The sequence below is a fragment of the Leucopleurus acutus genome (assembly GCF_964270905.1).
Source record: "Leucopleurus acutus genome assembly, chromosome: 16".
NCBI classification, from domain to species: Eukaryota; Metazoa; Chordata; class Mammalia; order Artiodactyla; family Delphinidae; genus Leucopleurus; species Leucopleurus acutus.
In genome coordinates, this window is record NC_139158.1 from 79,396,141 (window position 1) to 79,421,968 (window position 25,828).

The window sequence follows — 25,828 nt, forward strand, 5'->3', positions numbered from 1 at the left end:
CCCTCCCAGGCAAAACCCAAGGACTTCTTCCTCCAGGGAAGTTTCTGGGACAGATTCTGATGGTCATTAACTGTGCCCAGCTGTCCCAGCACTAGGGTCACAAGCAATCCTTACTATTCTCCCAAAAGATACGAAAACTATGGGCCACTCCCTTTAAAGTAAGATCCCAGGGGCAGAGATCCTGTCGGCCTGGCTCACTGCTGCCCCCCAGTGCCTAGAAAGGGTCCCTGGCACAGGGTGAGGCTCTCAAGAAACACCACATAATCAGTACAGGTAGAGAATGAGTACGTGCATTTTTGGCCACAGTCACCAACCGTAACTGACTTGATATTAAAATTAACTTGAACGTTCATCAAGACTTCTACACAGCTATCTGAGGCTGCCATCTAATTGCCATTTTCTGCAATGTTAAGAGTATAATAAAAAATGAATCATATATAATCATACCATAAAGTTAACTAGTAGAAGCAAAACTGCATCACTTGGCTTTATAACCACTCTCCTTATTGACCTACCAAACCCAAAATGCAGGGCCTGCTAGGGACATCTAAGCAAATACCCTCAACTCGACTTAGAAAACTAAATGCAGACAAAACACTTCCTTAAACTATACATCAATAACTACACTCAAAATCAGTCTGCTCAACAAAAATCTTTATAGAGTGCCTGTAATAATAAAGACTTTAATAATAACAGAACTTAAGGAAACCAGACATCGTAACCTAATTACTGGTAACAGCAACATATCACCATTCCAACTGAGGGAAGTGTGCACACACAGGCTCCCCAGCACTTTCGGCGTTTCCATGTATGGAGCACACGGACGCCAACAGTACGCCAATGGCACTGCTGATAAAGTGAATTGTCTGTCTCGACAAAGAACTGGAGATGGAGGGGGTAGGGAAGACGTTATAAACCAACACCTACAGTCTAACTGCTTTTAGTTTGAAGAAAAGTGAGCATTCTGAACACACTCAGCTTATTGAAAGGCGCTCAGCAAAAATGTTTTTCAACGTCTAAAACAAGTTTTCTTAACCTTTACTCAGGTTAATGACAGCATTTGACCATCAGCCAGACACACCTAAGGCACCTAAGGCAAGAGGTTATTCAGTATAACCTAATATTTTGAGCGAATACTAGGGTTTAATTTATATTGTGATCACTTAAGTAGATACTTTTTTCTAATTCACCACAACATAAGCTTTGAAAAATAGAAGCCATAACTGCTACAACCACCTGAAATATAAGTCTGGTGTTCTTTAGGTCATTTATCTCTTTTTAAAGCAGATATTCATCTGTGAGTAAATTTACTATGAATTCTGCCAATACCTATCGACCTTGAAATTAGCAAATATTGATACTACCCAGTATACAATGCTTAATGAAAAGCACCATAATTTGTGCTTAAGCACAGTAAATCAGAGGTGAATACCACCTTGCTGACAATGTTAATTTGGAAATACTGTTCTTAATGTACAGCTGTACTCAAACTGTCGCCTTTAGAGACCCCACATCCCTACCTCGGCTGAACAGGTTATCTGACATGTCTTGGCATGGAATATTTATTACCATATTATGGAGCAATAAGGTATTCAAGGCCCTCAAAACCTGTCAAACACACTTAAAAATTCTATTTATAGTCAAGTAATTTGCAGTATTCCTACAAATCTACTCCCCCTACCACCACCCAAGTTACCTAAGCGTCCAAATAAATGATCACTAAAACATTCAGTCTAAACAAACTACTAGTCTCCGGCCAATTCATTTGTATCCTTTAAACTTCAAAATTATCTCCAAGATGTGGTTAGGAAACTGCCGGTTTTTCTATAGGTTTCCCTTCTCTATTTTGCACATACTATTTTTTCCTTAATCTGACAAGTGAAGAGAACTCTACAAAGTAATCTACAGTAGCAATCAAAACCTACAACTTTAAATCCTTCAACACTATTGCAAGGAAATCACCAAGGTCACACCCACTGAACAGATGGCCAACCCAACTTCCCCAACATAGCTGTGGAAAGATGTTTAAAAGTTAAGCGAGAGAGAAAGACTAAAATATTCGAAGTTTACATTCAACATTACAATCTATTCGAAAGCAAATGATTGTTCAAAGGCAAGGCTTGCGAAGATCCTGGGATAAAGGCTCATTTTCTTGAAATTCTGTGTACGTGCTCGGTGCTACATGGGATTAGAGATCGAAGTAGGATAAAAATATATTCCTACTAGCATATTTCAGCGTCATGATTAAGAACTCTGCCTGATTCCTCCTAAATTAATTAAGCTTGATAAACGATCTTAATATGAACTTAAAACACCACATATTTTTAGTTTTAGTATTATCAATATTAACAGATACTGTGGCCTGTAAACTGGCTTTTAAAAATTCCATCTTGACGTGAAAAAAAGAATTATAAGGGAAATTAATTGTTTTAATTTTTACTTAAGCAAGGTTAAGCACACTGCTATCGTGAGTTTCTATTATTACCACTTAACCAGTACTAACTTAAGTATTTTGCAAAGATTTTGGACAGGACTAACTTCAGAGAGATTTCAACAAACTAAAAAAAAAAACAAAAACTACCTGTATTCTTTAACTCTCTACAAAGAAAACACTGCACACACACACACACACACACACACAAGTGTGTATATGTATTTGTATATCTGTGTGTATATAACACACACAGATATACAAATCACTATAACCATCATATTACCCATTACCCTACACAACTACACCTCTTTTTCCACAGTGCCTAATGGTGAATGTTCTTAATTATAGCCAATTTAACCAACTTCAGATTATATGTAAACAAGGGCAATGCCTTTTAAGGCATGAGATCTTTCTTTAGCCACATTTAAATATTCCCCTCCCCATCTCTGTTGAGTAAATACTAAAGCTGTATGTCTGGCTCTTTCAAATCACCTATTTGCTCTCAAAAATAAGAAAAAAAAGTCTCCCTTCAATTAATACAATCACTGCTCAGTAGACTTATATACTGAACTGAAAAGAACTTATCCACTAATTTAAAAAACACAAAAACACTTCTTCTGGTATAATTGAACTGTTCTGAGGTTATCCTGATTTGTTACAGGTAGGAAATATAAAAACAAGTGTTCTTCCTAATGCTGACTCAGGAACAATACATATGCAGGAACAATACATATGTGGACTCTCAATTTCCAGTCCATAGAACTATACTTTAAATTCAGAAGGTTCCCCGACACACTAGAAACTAATGAACACCAACACACAAAACTTTACACGAACCCGTTAAAAAACTAGCAGCTCACTCCACGATTGCTCTCCCATAGCAAGTGGAGGGCCGTACAGGCCAAGAGCACCTCTGGTAAAGCTCGAGGACAAAGGGTAAAGAATTAAACTAATTCTCTCATACAACTTATTAAGCTGTCTTTTCCGGTTTAGTAATTTTATTTCTCAACTTTATCACAAAATTACCAAACTGGCCCCAAATTTCCAGTAACTCAGTTAATGTTGTTACCCTGGGCAGGAAGTTATGGGGATGTTCAGAAGAGTCCGTCAACAAATGTTCAAATATAAAGTGTTCGAATGAGCATTCCAGCCCGAAGCGTCAATGAGCAACGTGTGGTGGCACCTGGCTGACAGGGGCTGCCCCTCTATTTACTGGGAAGATAGATTTATACAAGAATTGAGCTTACTTATCAATAGCTGCCGATTTTAGGAAAGGATGGTCCCTGTCCTCCCACTTCCTCAAAGTCAGATTTCTATCTGCCCTCATGGTCTCAATTCCCAATCCTTTGCCCTACATACCACTGCAAATTTGCCTAACCATAGTATCAGTTGGAGAAAAATAATCCAGATCACCTTACTGCCAAAAGTCAACATTTCACCAACATTTCAGAAGGTTTTATACTGCCCCAAATGAGGCCATTCAGCTATGATGATCAAGCTTCCCTCCCGCAGATTTAAGAAATTTCCTGCTGTCTTTGTGTAACTCATTCTTTCTTCCACGTGCATTTAAACTAGTCAGCACCCCTCCCCCAAAGATCTGAAGATGAGGCATACAAATCAAGACTCTTCCACTGTCACGACTTTCATTTACATGCTGTAACTAAACTCTTCACTATTTAGAGTATTTAATATGATTGGATTCCTCTAATTCCACTTCAGTGGCTGTTCTGTAAATACCTTCCAGTTTTTTTTTATTCTGCAGCACACCTCAGCAATTTGAAAACTACTCAGTATATTCCAAATAAAGTCATTTAACTTAAAATCTCCTTACATTTATTTTATTCTACAGGAATGAATACTCAGTTTATCCAACTGTCTCATGTGTTTCATTCTTACTGTGTAATTCTGAAGCTTGAAAATACATAGCCATTGTTCAGTTCTTTGACTTCACCTTTCCAATTCATCTATTAAACACACTATTACACAATTAAACTGAAATTAGAAATGAACCATTTAAAACAAGTCATACCCAGCAAGCTAGAAAACGCTTACAGGCCATAGTGGCATCTGTGAGCTGGAATGATCTGAATTGACTTTTCTTTTTTTTTTTTTTTTGAGCAAATGGAAACAAAGCTTCATGTAAAATGTAAAAAAGGTCCAATCATTTATAGTCTTAAGAGAGATAAAAGTCTATCTTTTTTTTAAAGTAGTAGACTGTAAGCAGTAAAGAATCATCAAAACTACTCAAAAGTTCTTATCAACCAATATCATGTTTGCCACAACTGTGAGAAAAGAATGTAATTTTACAAAGTGGGAAAACAGCACATCTTTTGGGACCCCTGAGGCTCTAATCAAGCGTATCAGAATTAAGAGTGCTCTGGGTTGGCAAAGCAACCCTGCTGTGGCAAAAACAGGCCATTTCATCATAAATGTTGTTAAAAGAGAGAGAAGTGATTAGCATTTATCTGAAATGAGGAGACAGAGGGACTCTGTCCTTGCCAGGCCATTATATTCCTTAATTATTTCATCAGTTTTTAAGTGACTTGATGACTGAGTCTTATTTCCAGATTTCCTCTTGAAAAGGACCACTGGAAGGGGTTTTCATTAAAACACGGGCTGCTATTTCTCCCTGAAGTTCCACTGCCAAAAATGGAGGATTATTAAGAGAACGCAGACCGACCTCCACCTTAAACCTTTACTGGGAAAGTCAAAACCTTCACCCCTCCCTCTTCCTCCCCTACTTGGAAAAAAAAAAACAACAACCAAGCTGTTATCTAAATCGATTCTTCAGGACAAAGGAGCAAAACATTTTCTACAAGTTTTATCTGAGTGGTGTATTAGTTCCTTTTTTTGATTAAGAAGTGAAAGGGAATAATATGAACCCAAGACAACTACTAAACTTCGATCTCACAAGTTATTAAAAACACACAGCAAAGGTCAAACGGCAGTGTTCGACGGTGTTGTGAAGATAAAAGGACTGAAAGAAGTTGGACACGAAAGAAAAAAGTCTGTGTCCTTTACCTAGAAAAGTCATAATCTTCCCCTACTCCCTCCTCCAGCATGCAAAATCAATGTGCAATTCTAAAGGAGCAGCCTCCCTCGTCTCGCCAAATAATTAAAATTCCAAACAATCGGATTATTAACCCTATTCTACCAAACAAGCCAAATAAATGATAAATTTGGCCTGTAGCTATTGACAACTAAATTTTTAAATAAGTCCCTACCTCTGGAATTCAGGATTTATATAACTGATTTAAAATGGCAGCAATGTGGGGTGGGGGTCGACTTCCACTAAAACACCAGGATTAAACACACACACACACACACACACACACACGCACACGCACACGCACACGCACACGCACTACTACAGTCTTTAGAATACTAAACAAAACAGTATCTAAAATAAACAGGACTTCTCAGAAAAAGTCATCTACCATTAAGGACACACCTTAAAAGTTCTTAGCACACATTAACTAAGCAAGCACAAACTAGTGGTTTGACTGTTACACTTTTCAGACAAAAAGCAATTAGGTTATTGCTCTACACTTGTCACTACTGCGCTAAAGACTTTTTAGAAAATCTAGATCTATTACTCATTCTCAAAGTATTACAAAATTCACTATTTTAAGTCTTATTTGCTATCAATCAAGACGGTCCATCCATTCCAGGGGGGAAAAAGTACAGTCGAAAACATTTTAAATGTACTTCTTGACACATACAAAAGAGAAGGTACAGGCCCCCTAAGGACCCCTACCTAGTGGCCAGGCCTGGCTGGCAGCTGCTGTTACCCTGCCTTTTCTTTTGTTGGGCTTAATCTCATGTCAACTCATTCAACCAACTCAAAAGCGATGAAGACATAATTGAATCAACCTGAACTAAATCAGACCTAGGCTTCTTAAAACATACACCTTAATGATTCCAAACGATCTAGAAAACTAGGAAACCTGCTCGTTTGCACGGCGGTCAATAACATAGGACCCCAGACCGACCAAAGAACCACTGCACCCGCCTGTCTTTAATACACGTGAAGGAATGTTCAGGCTTAACGCTCCAAGCCCTATAGGCTGATCCAGAAAGATAAATTGAGGCTCAAGGAATTTCAAAGGGGAACAACACAGCAAAGCCTCAAACTCTGAAGTGACTATCCTTTTCTTGGAAAAAGCAACAAAATGAGAGAAAAAAAAGTTTACACTGCTCCAAGTGTGAACAAGCTGCTTGGGGTCCCAGAAGTGGCCACTGGTGGCCCTCTCCTGCTCTCTTTAATAAGCCCTGGGGGGAAACTGCCTCCCCCCACCCACCCCACCCCCACGCCCAAGAATGCGGCTTCCCGTCCTCGGTGGCCCTACCCTGAATCCTAAAATGTGGGCTCCAACCCGGGACTTGAACTTCTATTCCGATCCCCGGGGCGCAGGTACCGCGGCCTGCGCACCCCGCAGGCCTGGTCTGGCCCCCTCGGAGCAAGACCGCCCGGGCCATCCCAAATCCAGCCTCCCGGGGCCCCCAGCAGCGCCCTCCTCCCCCTCTCCCTCCCCATCCCGTGCGGCTCGCATTTTGGGGCCAAATCAAGAGTGAAGAGGGCTCTACATCTGAAACTGAGCGGTCTCGCCACTCAGCGCCTCCTGGCAGAAACTTCCCTTTTAAAAAAAAAAAGAAACACTTTTAGGCTAACATTTCAATCCCTCCTGCCCTTTAGAGTTCCTAGTTCTGCTTCCAGCTGGCTTTGCGTCTCCCACTAGAATTGAGTGATATATTCTTAAAGCATTTAAGGGTTATTAAAAAAAAAAGTTAAAAAAAAATTTTAAAATTAAAGGGGGGAAAAAAAACCCCTCATCACACATCCAGGAAACGCAGCCCGGTGCACCGCCTGCTCAGGGGTGGGCAGAGGACCGGGACTCCCGGAGACGGATTTGGGGGCGCCCGGAGGGCTGGCTGGGGTGCGCGGCCGGGTCCGCGGCGAGGCCAAGCCCCTCCCTTGGACCCTGTAGACGCGCCCTCCGCCCGGCCCGTGCGGACGGTCCCGGCCATTGTTTGCGGGGGATGCCTGTTAAGACGCATTGTTTTGGCTGTTTCCAACTTGCCCCGGCCCCTCTCGGGCCATAGCAGGGGACCCCGCGCCGGCCCGCTCCCCTCCGCCCGCGCCCCACGGCAGAGTTGGCAAACGGGGAGACCTGCCCGGCGGAGCCACCCAACTTTTCAGAAACAGCCCCCCACGCAGCCCCCGAGCTCCCTCCGGCGGGCCCCTGGCTCCCGACCCAGGGAAGGGGGCACTTCTCCGCCCCCAAGCCATCTAGACTGTTTCCCAGAGTAAGTGTGATGGTCAAACACAGTCTGTGCACACCGGGGGCTCGCCCGACACCTTCTCGCCAGTGGAATCGCTCAGAAGCCAGGAGGGGAGGGGGCGCCCTAGAGGAGCGAAATAGAGAGTAGGAACGGTGGGGGGGGGGGCCGGCGGGGCGGGGGAACCGTCCGGGGAGGGGACGAGATAACGAGCACGGGAAACTCGAGGGCGGGCTCCGGGGACGCCGGAGGGGCGAGACGAGGAGCCCCCTGGGGCCCCGCGGGGGCGGGGGGCGCGCCCCCTTTACCTGCGGCTCCGGCTCCTCGGCCATTTCCTCGCTCGGCGGCGGCCGGGACTGAACTGACACCACACGAGCGAGCCGAGGTTTGAATGAGGAGGGAGCAGGCGAGGAGGGGAGGGGGCGGGGAAGGCAAGAGGGAGGGGAGGCGACGGGGAGTTTCTCTCGGCCTTTTGTGCGGACACCTCCCGGATTCCGCGCCCGCACCGGCCCCCCAAAAGAGACTTGGGGCCACTGCGCGAGAGGCGAGGCCATCCCCCAGGGCGCCTCGGGGCTTCGCGCCTTGAAGTCCCCCCCAAAAGGAGCGTCCCCCACCCCCACCCCCGCCTGGAGGATTTGGGGGCCGGGCTCACCTCAGGCGCGGGGCTAAGGTGAGCGGGGCGGGGGTGCTCACGGGGGTCAAAGGCGCGGGCGCCCCCTACTCGTCTGCGCGAGGACAGTGCAGGCGCGGGGGGTCCCTAGAGCCGCCGGGGCGCGGCGCGTCAGGCGCAGGGGGACTGTTCGGTCAGAAAGTGCTCAGGGAGCAGCTGTTGCGCCCTCCCTCGGCCCGGCCGCTCGGAGACGCCCCGCCTCCTGCCTTCACCGGCCGCCCGGCCACGCCCTCTGCCACGCCCCCACATCCACGTGATCTGCGCAGGCGCGCCCCTGCCCCGCCCACCGCCACGGACCCCCGCCTCCCGGACGCGAGCGAGCGGCCGAGCGCGCGCACTCCCTGTTCTCGCCCTGCCACTCCCGCGCACGCGCGCGCCTTCCACCACCCCCACACCCCCCGCCTCCCGCCATCCGGCTTCACGTGGCCCGCGCGCGCCCCGGCGGTTCCAGTGACAGGTACGCGGGGAGGGGGCCACGAGGGCAGTGCGCAAGCGCAGTTCCAGGCCTCTGCCTCGCCGCTTCCCCCTCCCATGCAAGGTGTGCCCAGGCGAGGGGAGGGGCTGGTCGCCCGAAGTCCTGGGTCATCCTGCATTACCAACAAACGAAAAGCCTTTACCCCCATTTGGGTAGGTTAGAAGGCAACTGTGCACAAACAACATTTTTTCAAATTTTCTTCAAGCATGAGAAAGGTCGATAAGATGATTAAAATATTTTTTAAATTAGTATCTCCGTAAAGCTACTTTTAGTTGTTCCTATTTTTCTGAAAGGGCTGAGCTTGCGCTGCTATAACTTGAGGTTTCTAAACTTGGCCTAGATGCCAAGAATCCACTTGGCTTTGATAGAAATCCACGTGGATGAAACCAGGCTTAAAACTGGAGGGGGAAAAAAAAAAACAAACTAGCCTTCCCCCTCCCCTTAATTGAAAGCGTTTCGCAACTATTCTTTTTATTTGCTCACTAAAAAAGAAAAGGTTATGATTCCGAAGGCCAGTGATATTCCCCCATTTTAAGTAAGCCCCAAGGAGGAACCAAAGAAGCAACAATCATATCCACCAAGTTCTCTGCCCCAAGATGCAAACGAATGCAAAAGTAAAGGGTGCTATGTTAAGTCACCACAAAATAGCCAAGTTTGTTTTGTTGTGTTTTTTTTATTGGCCTTTGGTGTGTCCAAAATGGAAAAACTTAAAACATATCAAGAAAGGCCCTTAAAGTATATTTTTAATAAATCAGGACAAAAAAAGCCCTACATAAATGCTCCGCTGGTGAGCAGTGCAGTCCTTAATAAGTAGGGAATGGAACTTGAGAGAGTTTCTCAGCAAAGGGGAAGAATTTGCCAAGTGTGATGTTTTGCTGTCATTTTATATATAACTACTAACCCCACATATGGTCTGGTTAGTCTTTTTTAAAAAGGAAGTGAACCAATTACTTACTCACACTTAATTAATTAGCAGTTCCAGAAGTAGATTCTTAAGCCAGAACTCTTTTTTTTTTCCCTCACTCAAGTACACTGATATTGATCACTTCTAGTACTAGAGTTCCTTTTCTCAGGGAAGATGAATATCTTTCTTTAAAATATTTTTTAAAGTCTTATAGTCACATACCAAAATACAGTCCATAGACACACTCTTCCTAAACAAGAAACTTCATTTAACTTACCAAAACAAATGACTTCGGGCACTGCTACAAAACAAAGAAACTATGAACAAGTGAAACCAAATTGAGTCTTCACATAAGTGTAGCCTCACTCTACATGTTAATAGATAACCTTTGAACTCTGAAACCTTGAAAGCTGTAAACACAATAGCACTGATAGTTAAAAATCCTAGTGTCAAAATTGAGCAAAATAAAAGTCCAAACTTTTCAGTAGGAATAGGGAAACAATCAAATGTTTTGACAAATAATCGTTTCACTAAGAACAATGAGGCTCCTGGCCCTCAGACCTTGTTGCTACTGAATTATTTTCTGAGCAAAAAATGGTACTTTTCCCTATGCCCTCGCAAAACTACCACTTTGTGAGCATAATAGCATCATATGGTTTGTTAGTTACTGTTTCTCTCTCCTCCCTCCCCCCCCCACCCCGGCCCGGCAAAAAATAAAAAATAGAACAACAACAAAAAAACCATATTACCTTGTAGATTTTCAAATTGAAAGTAATTTTATTAACTGATCTATCCGCTAAGCATTTTATAGGCGATCTTACGTTTGAGCAAAGAATTACAAAGAACCTTATTCCTGGAGACGTGCCAACAAAACTGGGAAGTCGTTGAAAAATTCTGCCAATGGCTGAGTGCTGGGTTGCAAACACATACTGTGTTTTTAAATGGACATAGAGTGATCTGAATGCGCTGTAAGGGCGTCTGTGGGACACATTCCGGCCCCTTAGAAGGTGGAGACTCACACTTAAGATTTACTTGGAAAGCGTGTATAGTTAAAACAATTAAGAATGAAAACTCCAAAAGCAACAGGAGGACGCCAGGAACATTCGGTTTTGTAGTAAAGCCAGGAACTCATTATTATCGTATGAAATGAAAATCGAAAATCGAACGTTGGTCTCCATATACTTAGCTCCGCCCACACATAATCCTGTTTCGCCCCCCCCGCCCCCCCCCCCCAGCTAGACTATCTCTAAAGGAGTCAGGTGCTGCAGAGACGCAGGCGACACAAACAATGGAACCAGAAATGTCCCTTCAAATGTGAGCTGATGCTCGGCACACGTTATTCGGGGAGAGAGCGAAAGACCCCACTTCACCTCTTTTTAATGCGACGCACATCACCTACACCTCATTTTTCACAATTATCCAAACAGACCAGCCCCCCTTAAGATCTATTTCCCAGTGTATGCTTATAAAATCGCACCATTATCTCTGATCTAATCCCAGTGATAGGAGCCCTCTGGCTTTAGTTAACTTCTGATTTTCTCTCCAGCTCCTGCCTGCCACCGCATTCTCAGATCTAACAACAAAAAACCCTTCTAATTTGCTATATTTAACATTCATTGGAATCATCTTTTGAGAGTTAGCCTTCATTAGCAGAGGAGGATGCCGTTATGATCTTCTTATTTTCGCAAGTATTTATTTTACTGTGGAACTATTATAGAGAAACGATTTGGAAACTGTATGTAAATCCCTGGAGCTGAAACGGAGCCAACACAGACTTAAAAGAATTCAGTGTTCAGAGCAGGAAAACCTGAAAAACTGCAGTGAGGAGTTAGCAGGAAAAGAAAATGAAAAAGTTAGGCAAACCTGCCAGCTCTGCAAACTACAAGGGACATTTGAGAAGGAAATGAAGAAGGGCAGCTCTTTTAACAGGACAGAATGCACTAAATGAAGCAGAGATCACCAGCGACTCCAGGGAACACCAAACTTCTCTCTTTCCTGTTAAGTTTATTCATCCCATTCAAGTCATCTCACAATTTTAAACGCCCTACAAAACATCATAATAATACATGATAAAAATAAATAGCAGAAATTACCTTGCAGAAGTGGAGGCAGGGTCTGGAACCAGGAGGCTTTCTCTCCCTGAGTTGGCCGGTCCACCTGACTCGGAACAATACTGGAAGAGATGTGATTGCTGGTTTTTATAAGCAAACCAAAAAAGGGAGGGGCCAAGAATAAGGCTCAGTATAAATAGAGGTTTAAATGCAATCCCAGCTTGACTAACCAATCATGGCTGTGTCTGTCCCATTGGCAAGTTTGGTGAGTACCCTGCCCCACTTTACAAGCACAACTTCTATGCATCTTCTCTAATATCCTGGATGGTTTTCCAAGGCTGACTCCACTCAAACTGTCACTGTAAACTTCCTTTAAAAATTACACGGGTCACAAATAAAACAAACTAGAGAATATAACAAAAAAGAAACACTCAGATATAGAGAACAAACTAGTGGTTACCAGTAGGCAAAGGGAAGAGGGGGAGGGGCAAGAAAAGGGGAGGGCATTAAGAGATACAAACTACTATGTATAAAATAAATAAGCTACAAGGATATATTGTAAACACAGGGAATAGAGCCAGTATTTTATAGTAACTGTAAATGGACCTTTAAATTTTTTGAATCACTATGTTGTACACCTGAAACTTATATAACACTGTACATCAACTATACCTCAATTAAAAAAAAATATATATATATATATAAAGTACTAGGGATGCAATATGCAACATGATTAGTATAATCAACACCGCTGTAAGTTATATATGAAAGCTAAGAGAGTAAATCCTGAGTACTCATCACAAGGAGAAAAAGTTATTCTTTTTTTGTGTGTGTGTCTATATGAGATGATGGATGTTCACTAAACTTATTATGGTCATCATTTCGTGATTGTGAAAAGTCAACCATTATGCCGTACGCCCTAACCTTACGCAATGGCATATGTTGAATATATCGCAGTAAAACTAGAAGAAAAATAAATTACAGGGGTCATGTAACTTTTGGAGCACCTCTTTAAAGCTTTTGTACTCATCTAATATTCCAAATGGGGAGCTGTGGGGTGAGCGGGAGGTGACGGAAGAGGAAAGTAACTAACATCTATTGAAATGCAATTTTCATCATCATCTCAATAAATGGAACCATCTTCCAGCCACCCACGTAAGCCAAAACCTGGAAGTCAAACTATGATATTTCATCTCCAGCCCCACCTCCCGTCTCTATCTCTCTCTCTCTCTCTCTCTCTCTCACACACACACACACACACACACACACCTTTAATCCATCAGCAGGGCCTATAATTTCTATCTTAATATATCTCAAATCTCTAACACAAGGCTACTGCACAGGACCACGATCTCTCACTCCTCCAAATATACCAAGGTGTCTCCAAGCTTCTTCCTTTCTAGGTTTGCCTTAGTTATGTTCTTCACCCATAGCCCAAGAGATCTTTTACAGTGTAAATCAGATCGTGTCACCACCCTGCTTAATGGCTTCCTATTGCCTCAGGAAAAAGAACAAACTCCAGAGCCTGCCTGCCAACCCTGTAGATCTGGCCCCTGCCTAAGTCTCCAGCCTCAAGTCTTGGCAAGCCCTCTGCTTAGAGCTCTAAGCTCCAGCCACAAGGCCTTCTCTCTGACCCAGAGGATCCAGCCCTGTGTTTCCCTTTGCCTAGTTCTATCTCTCCAGTCTTTCAGGAAATCAGCTTCCATTCCCCCTGAGAGGTTTAAACTCTGGGCTCTCTGGGGGGAGGCCCTCTGACAAGGTGTTGGAAGGTCTTCTCTCCAATAGTCCAATCTTGGGCTCAAACGTTCCTGCTCCAACCTCTTGACAGTGCATTAATCCTAGAATAATATTTAATCTTCATGGGTTTCAATTCCTGATCCATAAAATGTGTGATAAAGAAGAAAAAGAAGATGGGGGCTTCCCTGGTGGCGCAGTGGTTGAGAGCCCGCCTGCCGATGCAGAGGACACGGGTTCGAGCCTTGGTCTGGGAAGATCCCACATGCCACGGAGCAACTAGGCCCGTGAGCAACAACTACTGAGCCTGCGCGTCTGGAGCCTGTGCTCCGCAACAAGAGAGGCCACGACAGTGAGAGGCCCGCACACCACGATGAAAAGTGGCCCCCGCTTGCCACAACTAGAGAAAGCCTGCGCACAGAAACGAAGACCCAACACAGCCAAAAATAAATTTAAAAAAAAAAGAAGAAGAAGAAGATGGAGGAGGCGGGGAAGGGTGAGGTAAATTTTTTTTTTTAATTTTTTAAATTAAAGTATAGTTGATTTAGGGACTTCCCTGGCGGTCCAGTGGTTATGACTCAGCACTTTCACTAAGGTGGCCTGGGTTCAATCCCTGGTCAGGGAACTATGATCCTGCAAGCCTCTTGGTGTGGCCCCCCCCAAAAAAAGTATAGTTGATTTACAGTATTATAATATATTAGTTTCAGGTATATGACATAGTGATTCAAAATTTTTGTAGATTATACTCTATTTAAGGTTATTATAGGGACTTCCCTGGTGGTCCAGTGGTTAAGACTCTGTGCTTCCAATGCAGTGGGCATGGGTTCCATCCCTGGTCAGGGAACTAAGATCCCATGCCATGTGGTGTGGCCAAAAAATTTTTTTTAATTTTTAAATTAAAAAAAAATTTATTATATTGTTGGCTATATTCCCTGTGCTGTATAATATCAATATATTCTAGTAGAAGAAAGTAGATCTTAAAAGTTCTCATCACAAGGAAAAAAAATATTTGTAACTATGTGAAATGATTCATGTTAACTAAATGTATTGTGGTCACCATTTCAAAATGTATACATATACCAAATTACTCCATTGTATACCTTAAACTTATACAGTGCTATATGTGAATCATATCTCAATAAAACTGGAAAAACTATATAATAATATAATTATATTATTTATATAAATAGTATTTCTGTTTTCATAAGACTCTTGGGAAAATTGAGGCACACTGTGTAAAGCTTGTAAGCCCAGAGTTTTGCAGGCCTGGCACTGTTCTAGGCACTGGAGCTAGAGCTTACAGTAAGCAAAGCAAACGCAGTTCTTTCTGTTCTGGAGCTTACCTTCTAGAGGGAGGCAGGCAACACACAGGCTCAGTGGAGAGGGGAAGGTGCCTGCTGTTTTTTGGACTGGGGCTCCCTGAGGAGCAGAGACCTCCAGGAAGTCCAGTGGCAAAGCATACTAAGGCAGGAAGCAGAAGGTGAGAAGGCTAAGGGCGGAAGACAGGCTGACCTAGGGAAAGCACTGCAAGGAGGCCAGTGCATCGGGGCCCAGCGGGTGAGGACAGGGGAGCAAGGAAATAATAAGGCAGGACCTTGTAAAGACAGAGGGAAGGACTGGGTTTTTTTGTTTGTTTTTTTTGGCCGCATCACAAGGCATGTGGTATCTCAGTTCCCGGACCAGGGATAGAATCCATGCCCCCTGCAGTGGAAGCTCAGTCTTAACCACTGGACCGCCAGGGAAGTCCCAAGGACTGGTTTTTGACCCTGGTAGCAGTAGGATATCAAAGATGGTCAGGGACTTCCCTGGTGGCACAGTGGTTAGGAATCTGCCTGCCAATGCAGGGCACCCGGGTTCGAGCCCTGGTCCAGGAGGATCCCACATGCCATGGAGCAACTAAGCCCGTGTGTCACAACTACTGAGCCTGCAGTCTAGAGACACAACTACTGAGCCCGCGTGCCACACTAAAGCCCACGCGACTAGAGCCCATGCTCCGCAACAAAGAGAAGCCACCGCAATGAGAAGCCCGCACACCACAGCGAAGAGTAGCCCCCGCTCGCCGCAACTAGAGAAAGCCCGTGTGCACAGCAACGAAGACCCAACACAGCCAAAAATAAATAAATGAATAAATTAATTAATTAAAAAAAAAAAGATGGTCAATTCTCTGCTCTCATTTTATTTGCTGTATCTGCAGCCCTCGATAGAGTCAACCCTGTCCTCTTCCTTGAAACACGTTTCCCCTGATTTGGAACGCCGCGCTTTCCTGATTTCCACCAGTCCTCACTGGCTGCTCCTTCATCCCCTCTGCTGGTTCTTTTCCCCGGACTTCCAGGCTCTGAAGTGCCCCAGGGCCCAGTGCTGGAGCCTAGTCTTTTTCCTACTCATTCCCTAAGTATTTCATCCAGTCCAATGGCTCAAAATACCATCTATAAGGCTCCTAAATTTATATATTTCCCACCCAGACCTCTCCCCTCAAATCCCAAAATATATTTCCAGCTGTCTACTCCAGCTCCATTTAGATGTCCAGAAATTATTTCTAGATTTCAACCTCAGACCTTCTCCCACAGTCCTCCACCATAATGAATACATAAGATCATAGAATTGCATGAGACTCTCCAGGAAGGGAATGTAGATGGAGAAGAAAGCGTGGGTAGAGAGCTGGGTCAGCCACCGACATTGGATCATGCATCCCTGCCAGGTACCCCCCGAGCTCAAACCAATGCAATTATACTCATCACACATTATAGTAATTATTTCTGCCTGTCCTCCTCCCACTAGAGTCTAAACTCCATAGAAATACATGATACTGTGATTTGTTCTCTGCTGTATCTCCAAGTCTTAGTATGATGCCTGTCTATAGCAGGGATCAATAAATGTGTTCAAGACAAATGAATATAGAAATAATACTAATGCACAGAACTCAGCCACAGTGAGATCCAGCCAAAAGGGACCTGAAGTTTGGGTGTTCAGGCCAGTCACTGGGGTCTTGGCTCAGTTTTCTCATCTGTAAAATGGGGCTTCTAACCTCTGTTTGACCTACCTCATTGGATAGTGGGGCTGCCCCCGTCATACCACGGGGAAGCTCTGTGCTGTATAACAGCAAAGGGTCGTTTTTACCATGATTCTTGTCTTGACTGCTGAGTGTCAACTCGGCAGGGGGCTCCACTCGTGTCTGGACTCATCTTTGGGTACACCTGGAACTCAGCTCCCCTGATGACCTTTACATCAGACCTGAAACCAAGAGGTCCCGCACTTCGCTAAAAGCGCATTCAGAGTCTTTGAACTCACTTTTCTCTCCCTTCTGGATGAGATGCCTGGTGTAGTGAATGGTTTATATAGTTGGTTGGTTAGGAATTTTATTTTCTTTCATTTTTTGGTCTGAACCAGACTGTTAACTCCATGAAGAGTGGGGACTTGTCCAAACTCACACCCAGCAGAGCCTCCTGCATTTCTTCTGCCTTGGGATGGGCTGGGTGGACTAAACCACTGACAGTTCAAAAAACTTCTATGCCAGAAACAGGGCCAGCTTGCCAAGAGGCTTAGCTGATAAGCTCTAACGTTGACTGAGTTCATGTGTGCTTTTCATTTGGTAACTCATTTAATCCACCTAATGACCCTGCGAGGCAGGGAGTATATTTTTCCATTTTTATAGACAAAGAACATGAGCACAAAGAGATTAAGTAGCTGGCAATAAGCAGCAGAACCAGGAGTCTAAATCCAGCACCTGCCTCTAGGGCCTCTGTCCTTACCTACAGATACACGACCTTCCTCATACCCGGGTCCCCTGCCTAGGTCTCCACCTCAGCTCCTCTCCCACCCTTTCCCCCTCCCTCACTGTCTTTCATCACAATGGCCTCCTTTCCTGTGCAGACACCGGCCAAGCCTCACCCCAACACCTCATGGTGTATCCCCAGGACCTTGAACCATGTCTGGCACATAATAGCTGCTCATTAAAATACTGGATGCAAAATGAGGGTGAATGCTGTGCGCCAGGTGCCTGCCATCTACTATCACATTACATTCTCCTAGTAATGGGCCCAGCGTTTTTCCCACATACCAGGGATACAGCTGTGAGGAAAGTGGACTCTGAGCTTGCAGAGCTGCCAATCCAGGAGAGATGCAGACGATCACATCTCTGTCACACTGAGCTCTTCACAATCTGCACTGATCTTTTCAAAAGTCAAATCTGATCACATCAGGGCCCTGCCCCAAACTCCCAACGTGTCTTAAAATAAAGACAAAATTTCTGGCAGGATCTGGTGGGCCCTGTGAAGACTTTTGGACTTTATTCCAAAAGCGCTGGGATGCCAACGGGAAAAAAAATAGTAGTAAAACCAAAAGAACTATTGAATTTCAAGTGTTTCTTCCTTGAGAGATTATCTCCTGAAGGATCTCATCCTGGTTAAACAAAGAGGCCATAGCAAACATGAAGAAGTTACAGTCCTCTTGCTTCAAGCCCCCATTTTCCTCTCCTTCTGCCAAGGGTAGGATCACAGAATCACAGCAGTCACTGATCGCCGTGCCTGGCACCAGCTGTAATCTGATCAATCGTCACCCCTTGAGTTATTACTGCCTTTCCTTAAAAAAGAGGAAACTGAGGCTTAGAAGAGTTAAGTAGGCTAACTGAGGTCACACAGCTAACAGTTTGATTCCCTATCTTACAGACTAAAGCCAATGGGCCATTTGAACCCAACGTCAAACCTCAACCCTGTCACCTCTAAAAATCAACACTGGGGCTTCCCTGGTGGCGCAGTGGTTAAGAATCCGCCTGCCAATGCAGGGGACACGGGTTCGAGCTCTGCTCCGGGAAGATCCCACATGCCGCGGAGCAACTAAGCCCGCGAGCCACAACTACTGAGCCTGCGCACCTAGAGCCCGTGCTCTGCAACAAGAGAAGCCACCGCAGTGAGAAGCCCGCGCACCGCAACAAAGAGTAGACCCTGCCCACCGCCACTAGAGAAAGCCCCCGCGCAGCAACGAAGACCCAATGCAGCCAAAAATAAATTAAATAAATAAATTAAAAATAAATAAATAAAAATCAGCACTGATACACATTGCCTGACACCCTATTTCCTGAATATTCACCAGTCAGCCGTGTGTGGCTCCAGGGCAAAGTTGAAACCTCCTCACCCAATGTGCCTCCCCTCCCCCGCATTCTGGAACAGCCATATTTTACTCCATTGCCCCGGGGCTAGTCCCCTCCCATCTCAGTCACTCCCTGGCGTTCCTGGTGTCCCTGTGAACTCGGCCAGTCTTCCCCAACAGTCTGCGAATCTCCTTTGAAGGTAGGGGAGAAAGGTCATGCAAAGTATATCCCTACAGCAATTAGCAGAGTGCTTTTCACAGAGTTGGGAAGCAATATAGGTTTGTAAGATGAAAATATCCTAGACTAGGTCTCAAACATCCATGCCTTCCTTCACATTGCCTGTCAGAGCTCAGCAGCTAGCAAATCTTACAGATGCTATCCTCTCAAAATCTCTCAATGCACCCTTTCCTTCTTATTTCCACAGGCCTTGTTTCTTGTTTCATTCTGATCTGTGTATTAATCTCTTAACCAGTCCTCCTGTACCTGTCTTCTTCCTGACCCAGAATACTTTTCCCCGAACCCCACAAATAACCATCCTGCCACTGTCCCGTGCAAAAATCTCTAATTTTACCAAAAGAAGCCATACCTCCCTCTCTTAGGATGCAAAACTACGGCCCCAGCCAAGCTTTCAGCCAGATTCATTCCATAAATATTTATTTGGGAGCACTCCTCTGTCCCAGACACTTGGCTAGATAGTAACTAAAGAATAAGATACAAAACAAATTGGATTCCTACCTTCATGGAGCTTACATTTTAATAGGAGAAATAGACATTAAACAAATTAAAACATAAATAAACAGAAAAGCATATTACAGTACCTACCCTGGAGAAATAATCACTCGGGTACTTAAAGAAGCATACACAAGGATGTTCATTGCAGCATTTTAAAACAGTGAAAAATTAGAAACAACCTATGTGTTCATAAAAAGGAAAATGGCCACATAAACTACAGTATATCCGAACTGAAGAATATAGACAGCAGTTGGAAAGAATGAAGTGGTGTGGCTAGATCACCAAGACATTGTGGAGTAAGAAAACAAGGCTGCAAAAACGTATGCCATTTTTGTTTAAAAAGACACACACAGGGGCTTCCCTGGTGGCGCAGTGGTTGAGAGTCCGCCTGCCGATTCAGGGGACACGGGTTCGTGCCCTGGTCCGGGAAGATCCCACATACCGTGGAGCAGCTGGGCCCGTGAGCCATGGCCGCTGAGCCTGCGTGTCCGGAGCCTGTGCTCCGCAACGGGAGAGGCCACAATGGTGAGAGGCCCGCGTCCGGCAAAAAAAAAAAAAAAAAGACACACACAATAATATATTTTCCAAAGTAAATACATGTATATGTATATAATATTTATGTGTGTATATTATATAAATATATTTACACATACATATATATGTATACATGTACACCTATATTTACATTAATACACACATACATGTTTATGTATACATATATGTATGTATACATATGTATATATGTATGGGTATATTACTGTAAATAAATATATTTCCAAAGGAAATACATGTATATATTTATGTGTGTTATATATAAATATATTTACATATACATGTACACATATATTTACATTAACATACACATACATGTTTATGTATACATATATGTATGTATACGTGTGTGTATATATGTGTATATTAATGTAAATATATATGTACACACACATAAGAAATATATATATGCTGATCATTTCTCAATATATACAAATACTGAATCATTATACTGTACCACCTGAAACTAATATAATGTTATATGTCAGTTATATCTCAATAAATAAATAAGAAATATATATATGGAAATACACAAATAAAAGCTGGTTAATTCTCAAGTGTGGGCAAGGATCCAGGACAGTTTGGTGATAGCTAAATATTTTAATTTCTTTACATGTAAAGCATCCTCATATGCCTACTAAAAAGAAATTCCAAACTGTGTTGAATACACTGGGAAATAAAAAAAAAAACAGAGAATAAAATGTTTAGTATCTCCATCTACTGCCTTCTGATAAACGTTTGATAAACCATTCTCTGCTTACCTGTCTCCTTGCTCTGCGACGGCTTCCTGTCCCACTGTCACTTTGAATCTCTCCAAATACATGTGCCATGTATGTGCAAAAGTCAATCTGTAGCCATCCTGCCCACTCCCCAAGGACCACTCCGAATGCCACCACCCTCTCTTTGTTCAGTCACTGCTTGTTCACCCCTGCTTTGTGACATCTGCTGGATTACGCTTAGCCCACCTGAATGAATCACACCTCCTTGAAGGGAAGGCCAGTTTCCTCCATGTCACAGTTGCTGGCACACAGGAAGTGTCTCAATATTTAGCTGTTCTATTTAATTAAATAAATATGCTCCCTGAATTCTTTCATTCACTCATGCATTTACTCTCTTACTCAACATTTATTAAGCACCTACTGTGTACCAGGCACTGTTCTAGGTGCTGGGAATGCCGCAGGAAAGCAAACCGATCAAAACGCCTATCCTCACAAAGTGAACATTTAATATTCTAGTGTGTTAAGTAAGTACTATGGAGAAAAATAAGAGGAGCGAAGGGGTCAGGAAATGGAACGGGTAGGTGTGGGAGGCGGGGGAATATTAAATAGGCTAGTCCAGGCCTTCCCTGGCAGACCAGTGGTTAAGACCGCGCTTCCTCTGCAGGGGGTGCGGGTTCGATACCTGGTCAGGGAAGTTCCGCATGCCAAGAAGTGGCCAAAAGCAAAAAAAAAAGTCTACTGCAGGTTGACTTCATAGGTGGAGACGTCTGAGTAAAGATCTGAATAGGGTTGCAGTGGGAGCCATGTGGGGTTCTGGGGAAAGAGGCTAAAAGGTTGGCCTGCAAAGACCTTGAAGTGTGTATCCAGTGACTCAAGGAACTACCAGGCAGCTAGCATGGTGGCCGAGTGGCTGGCGTGAAGTAAGAAGAGACAACTCAGAAAATGAGAATGGAGGGTATGCATATAAATTGCCTGGGGCCTTTGGGACTTTGTAAAGATAGGATTTTATCTGAATGAGCCTGAGGGCCACTGAATGGTTTGAGCAGAGGAATGATGACCTGGCTGGGGTATTAAGAGGCTTATTAAACAGATGATAAAATTAAGAGCACTTCTAAAGTAGTAAAGCAGGTAGTCTCCTTTGCTGAAATCACTCAGATATTTAACTGTGTTCATATTTTCAGGCTACATTTACAATAACAACAACAATAACGAGGACAATAGCAATAGAAGAGATAAAAAGGATAAGAAGGGAGAAATAATTTATTGAGCCCCTGCTATGTGCCAGAGTCTTGACTCCACATCTAATGTATCCAATCAAGCTGTTACTTAGTTCTGATAACCTATCTATACTTATGTAAATATACAGAAATGTAAATATATATATAAATTAAGTATATTTAAATTCATTTGCCAGATGAGGAAACTACAGCCATCAGAGGTTAACTTGCTTTCTGACTTACTAACTTCTCTGACTTCCTTGAGGTGCTACAACAAAACTAAAGTGGGGCTTCCCTGGTGGCGCAGTGGTTGAGAGTCCGCCTGCCGATGCAGGGGACACGGGAAGATCCCACATGCCGCGGAGCGGCTGGGCCCGTGAGCCATGGCCGCTGAGCCTGCGTGTCCGGAGCCTGTGCTCCGCAACACAAGAGGCCACAACAGTGAGAGGCCTGCGTACCGCAAAAAATAAAAAATAAAAAAAAAATGAAGTGAAATTCTCGCCCCGTCTAATTCCAAACCCCATGCTGCCACATGCCATTCCTTTTCACCCTAAGTTGTTTACCTTGGCCTTAGGAGGCTACAGGGTAATAATAGGGATCATTGATTAAGTACTTATTATAGGCCAAGCACACTGTATGCACCATTACTGGATACCCAGGCAGAGTCAGTACCCTCTTCTCCCAGATTAGAAAGCTGCAACTCCGAGCAGTCATATGGATAGTGGTTAAAGGGCTGAGCTCATAAAACTGGGTTCAAACCAAGACTCTGGACTACCCAGCTGTGCCGCCTTGCCACCTCACTTAAGCTCTCTTTGCCTCTGTTCTCCCCATTTTACAGATGCAGGTAAGAATACTCACTGACACGTGTATCTAAGAGGAATAAATAAATCCTCACCTGTAAAATGTTTTGCAGAGAATTTGGCACATGGTAAACATTTAATTAAGACACACTATTATAATGAAGATTATTGCCCACGGTCACAGAAACTCACCCACTGCAGGACCCTGCCAGGGTACTTATTCATGGGTTGGAGAAGAGAACTGTGTTTATAGAGGTGAGAGATTTGTCCTCTCCAGAACTGAGTCACTTTCAATCATCTGAGCGCCCACCCAATGTAGACTAAGTACGTGGAATTCCCTGGAAAAAAAGATACATACCTCAATCTGGGTGATCCTCCAGGAAGTTCGGAGACAACCCACCTTTCAGTGTTCCTTGGGCATCTTCTCCAAACTGAAGGTCAAGCAAGGCCTGAGCGACCCCTGAAGGAGGAAGGCAGAGGTGAGTGGCAGCAGGAAAGGATGTGGAACAGAAGAATCTCCTGACTTTAGGTGTGCCCTCTCAAGCCACGCCCTCCAATAGAATACTGGGATTTGGGAGAACTGCTGGAGAGGAGATTAAGGTCTGAACCATACCCTTGACAGGCATAGAGTGACCAAAAGAATCCCTGGGTCTAGACTAAAGATCAGAGAGTTGCCCTAAATTTCTGGAGCATAGTTAATCCCAAACCAGCTACTTCACCACTTCACTTGCAGCAGCTCCCAACACTAACACAGCAAGTTTTCCCAGAAACCGGAACTGAATAAAATACAGTCTCCAGAGGCTTCCTGGATCCAAATCCTGACTCCACTGCTCAGCTGCTGGGGGACATCAGCCCGATGATTTAGCCTCTCTACCTCACCTGTAAAATGGGAATGATAGTCCCCAATGCATCAGGCGCCTTTAAGGGTTAAATGGGCTGATGGTGATGAGACCTTAAAAACCTTAAAACTGACTCAGTAAATGTCAGCCAAAACGACATTAGCCATCCGTCTCCCCGTCCTAAATCAGCCCTTCTACTTAACTAATCTCCTTGGCCTCTCTGACAACTTTTTTTCAAACGTCGTTAGCACATTTTGTTGACATATTTTTACAAATACCAAGCCTGCATGTCCTCTTAAAAATATTTTAAGAGATTATGTTTTGTTCCCACTTGCTTTGAGGAACAGCTTCAGCACCGTTGAGTGGGATGAAAACAGTATAAAAGCAAATGAGGATAATAGGACCATCTTTCCTGAACTTTAAAAAAAAAAAAGAAAAAGAAAAGAAAAAGCAAAGAATTAAAGATTCAGATCCTGGGCTTTTAAAGACCATCTTGCTAAGTATTTTCTTACCAAGTTCCTTCTTTTTTTTTTTCCTCACCCATAAACACAACAGTAACGAGATAGTTTTTCTTTCTCTCTACTTTCAAAAAAAAAACCAAAAACTCTGTCACATAAATTTCTCCAAACAGATACAATTGAATTTGCTATAATGATTTGTAACTATGTCCTTTAAAGAAAAGAAGTCTATGAACAGAAATAAACAGTTTCTGAAGCAGTTGTATCTGAAGTCAAGGAATTAGAACAACAACGTGTCCCCAAGGAAACAAAATAGAATTTGGACTCCAAGCTAAAATGGCTCTGCCTTAATCCTCTGTTACCCGGTACCATGGGGCTGCGTTTACAGGAAACGCCTGCCACCAGAAGTTTTCTGCTAGTTTTCAACCCGCTTTCAATCGTATTTTTGCATCATCAACTCAGCCATATGGAAACAAATAAAACACTCAGCTTAAAAAAAAAAAAAATCGTAGAGGGAAGAGATTGCTGACCTGTTCATTTCTACCTTCTCCAGGATGGGTAGAGAGGCAAGAAGAAATGCAGGCTCCCCTCCCCCTCCACGACTGGGCTTCCCGGCTGGGTGGAAACTATCTCATTACCACATTTTCAACAAGCAGACCGGTTTCCTTGTTTAATCAAAGTTAGTTTGTGGTTGTTTGGCAGTCTGCGCTTGCCAGGTTTTTATGGCTATAGAAAATGTGTATTTATTTATTTTGAGATGGCTATGACCATATGACACATGAGCTAGCCTTAGCCAATGATTTATAAGAGCTCTGAAAAGCATTGCCTTTAAACATTTTAATAGAGGCTCTCTCATCCTTTGTAAGTGGAAGTGTAAATTGGTACAGTCCTTTTGTAAACAACTCAGTGAGACAAGTCAAGGGCCTTACAAATGTTCATACATTTAGGTGCAGCAATAACACTCCTGAAATCAATCCCAAGGAAATAACTCTAATCAAGGAAAAGGTGTTATGAACAAAGACATTCATGGCAACAAGACTTAATATAAGGGGAAGAAAAACACACACACACCCTCTCTCTCCACATACATGTGGAAACACACAGAGGAATAGCTAATCATCCAAATTATGCCCCACTTTTGCATGTAGCCATTTTGAAATTAGAAAGTTTTAAAAAAATAATGCCATTGGGAAATAGTTAAAATAGCAAATGAAAAAAAATCAAGATGCAAAATCATATTTTTAATAAACTATGTCTTTTTATTAGTAAGCAAAAAGAGAGCATCTAAGAATATGTAAAACTGTTGAAATTGGTTTTCTTATCGCGGAAATTTTAGTACAGACTGCGCATCATGTGATACCGAGGGCTTATTGTTCATTTGTTTGCTGTGATAATGGCATTTTGAGTTACTAGTAAAAATTGACATATTTTTTAGAGATATATATTGTAGAGTATAGGAGATGAATGGCCTGGTATGTTGGAGTTTATAATATTTAGCAAACTTTAAAAAGGAGAGAATTGAAGCAAATGTGTTTTACATCTTGAAACTGCAGAACTGAGGTTGGGCATGGGGGCTTCACTATTCTCTCTATTCTTATGTTCATTTCAAAATTTCTATTAAAATTTTTTAAATGGTTGTTTTTGATCATGGGATATGCATGACCTTTTTCTACCTCCTATTTTTCTTGAAATATTTTCTCTTATATGCCTGTATTACCTTTGAAATAAAACAAATTAACATTTATTTTACCAAAAAGAAATTTAAGAGTTGACAGTCCCATGAGATGTCTTTATTGCTGTGTAATAGTAATGAATCCTCAGAATGCTCTGATAAGCCTAGGTACCTTAAAATGTGAGTTCATAAATGGTCCAAATCC

At 43.3% G+C, this 25,828-nt stretch overlaps 1 protein-coding gene across 1 annotated transcript in view; it reads right to left on the bottom strand.

Moving 5' to 3' along the window:
- The window catches only part of ZNF217 (zinc finger protein 217), a 28,069-nt gene extending 16,143 nt beyond the window's left edge, over positions 1 to 11,926 (bottom strand). Inside the window, exon 1 of the mRNA XM_082857031.1 lies at positions 11,857 to 11,926. The gene's annotated coding sequence lies outside the window, so the exon portion shown is untranslated. The remainder of the gene's footprint in view (positions 1 to 11,856) is intronic.
- Between the last annotated feature and the right edge of the window lie 13,902 nt (positions 11,927 to 25,828).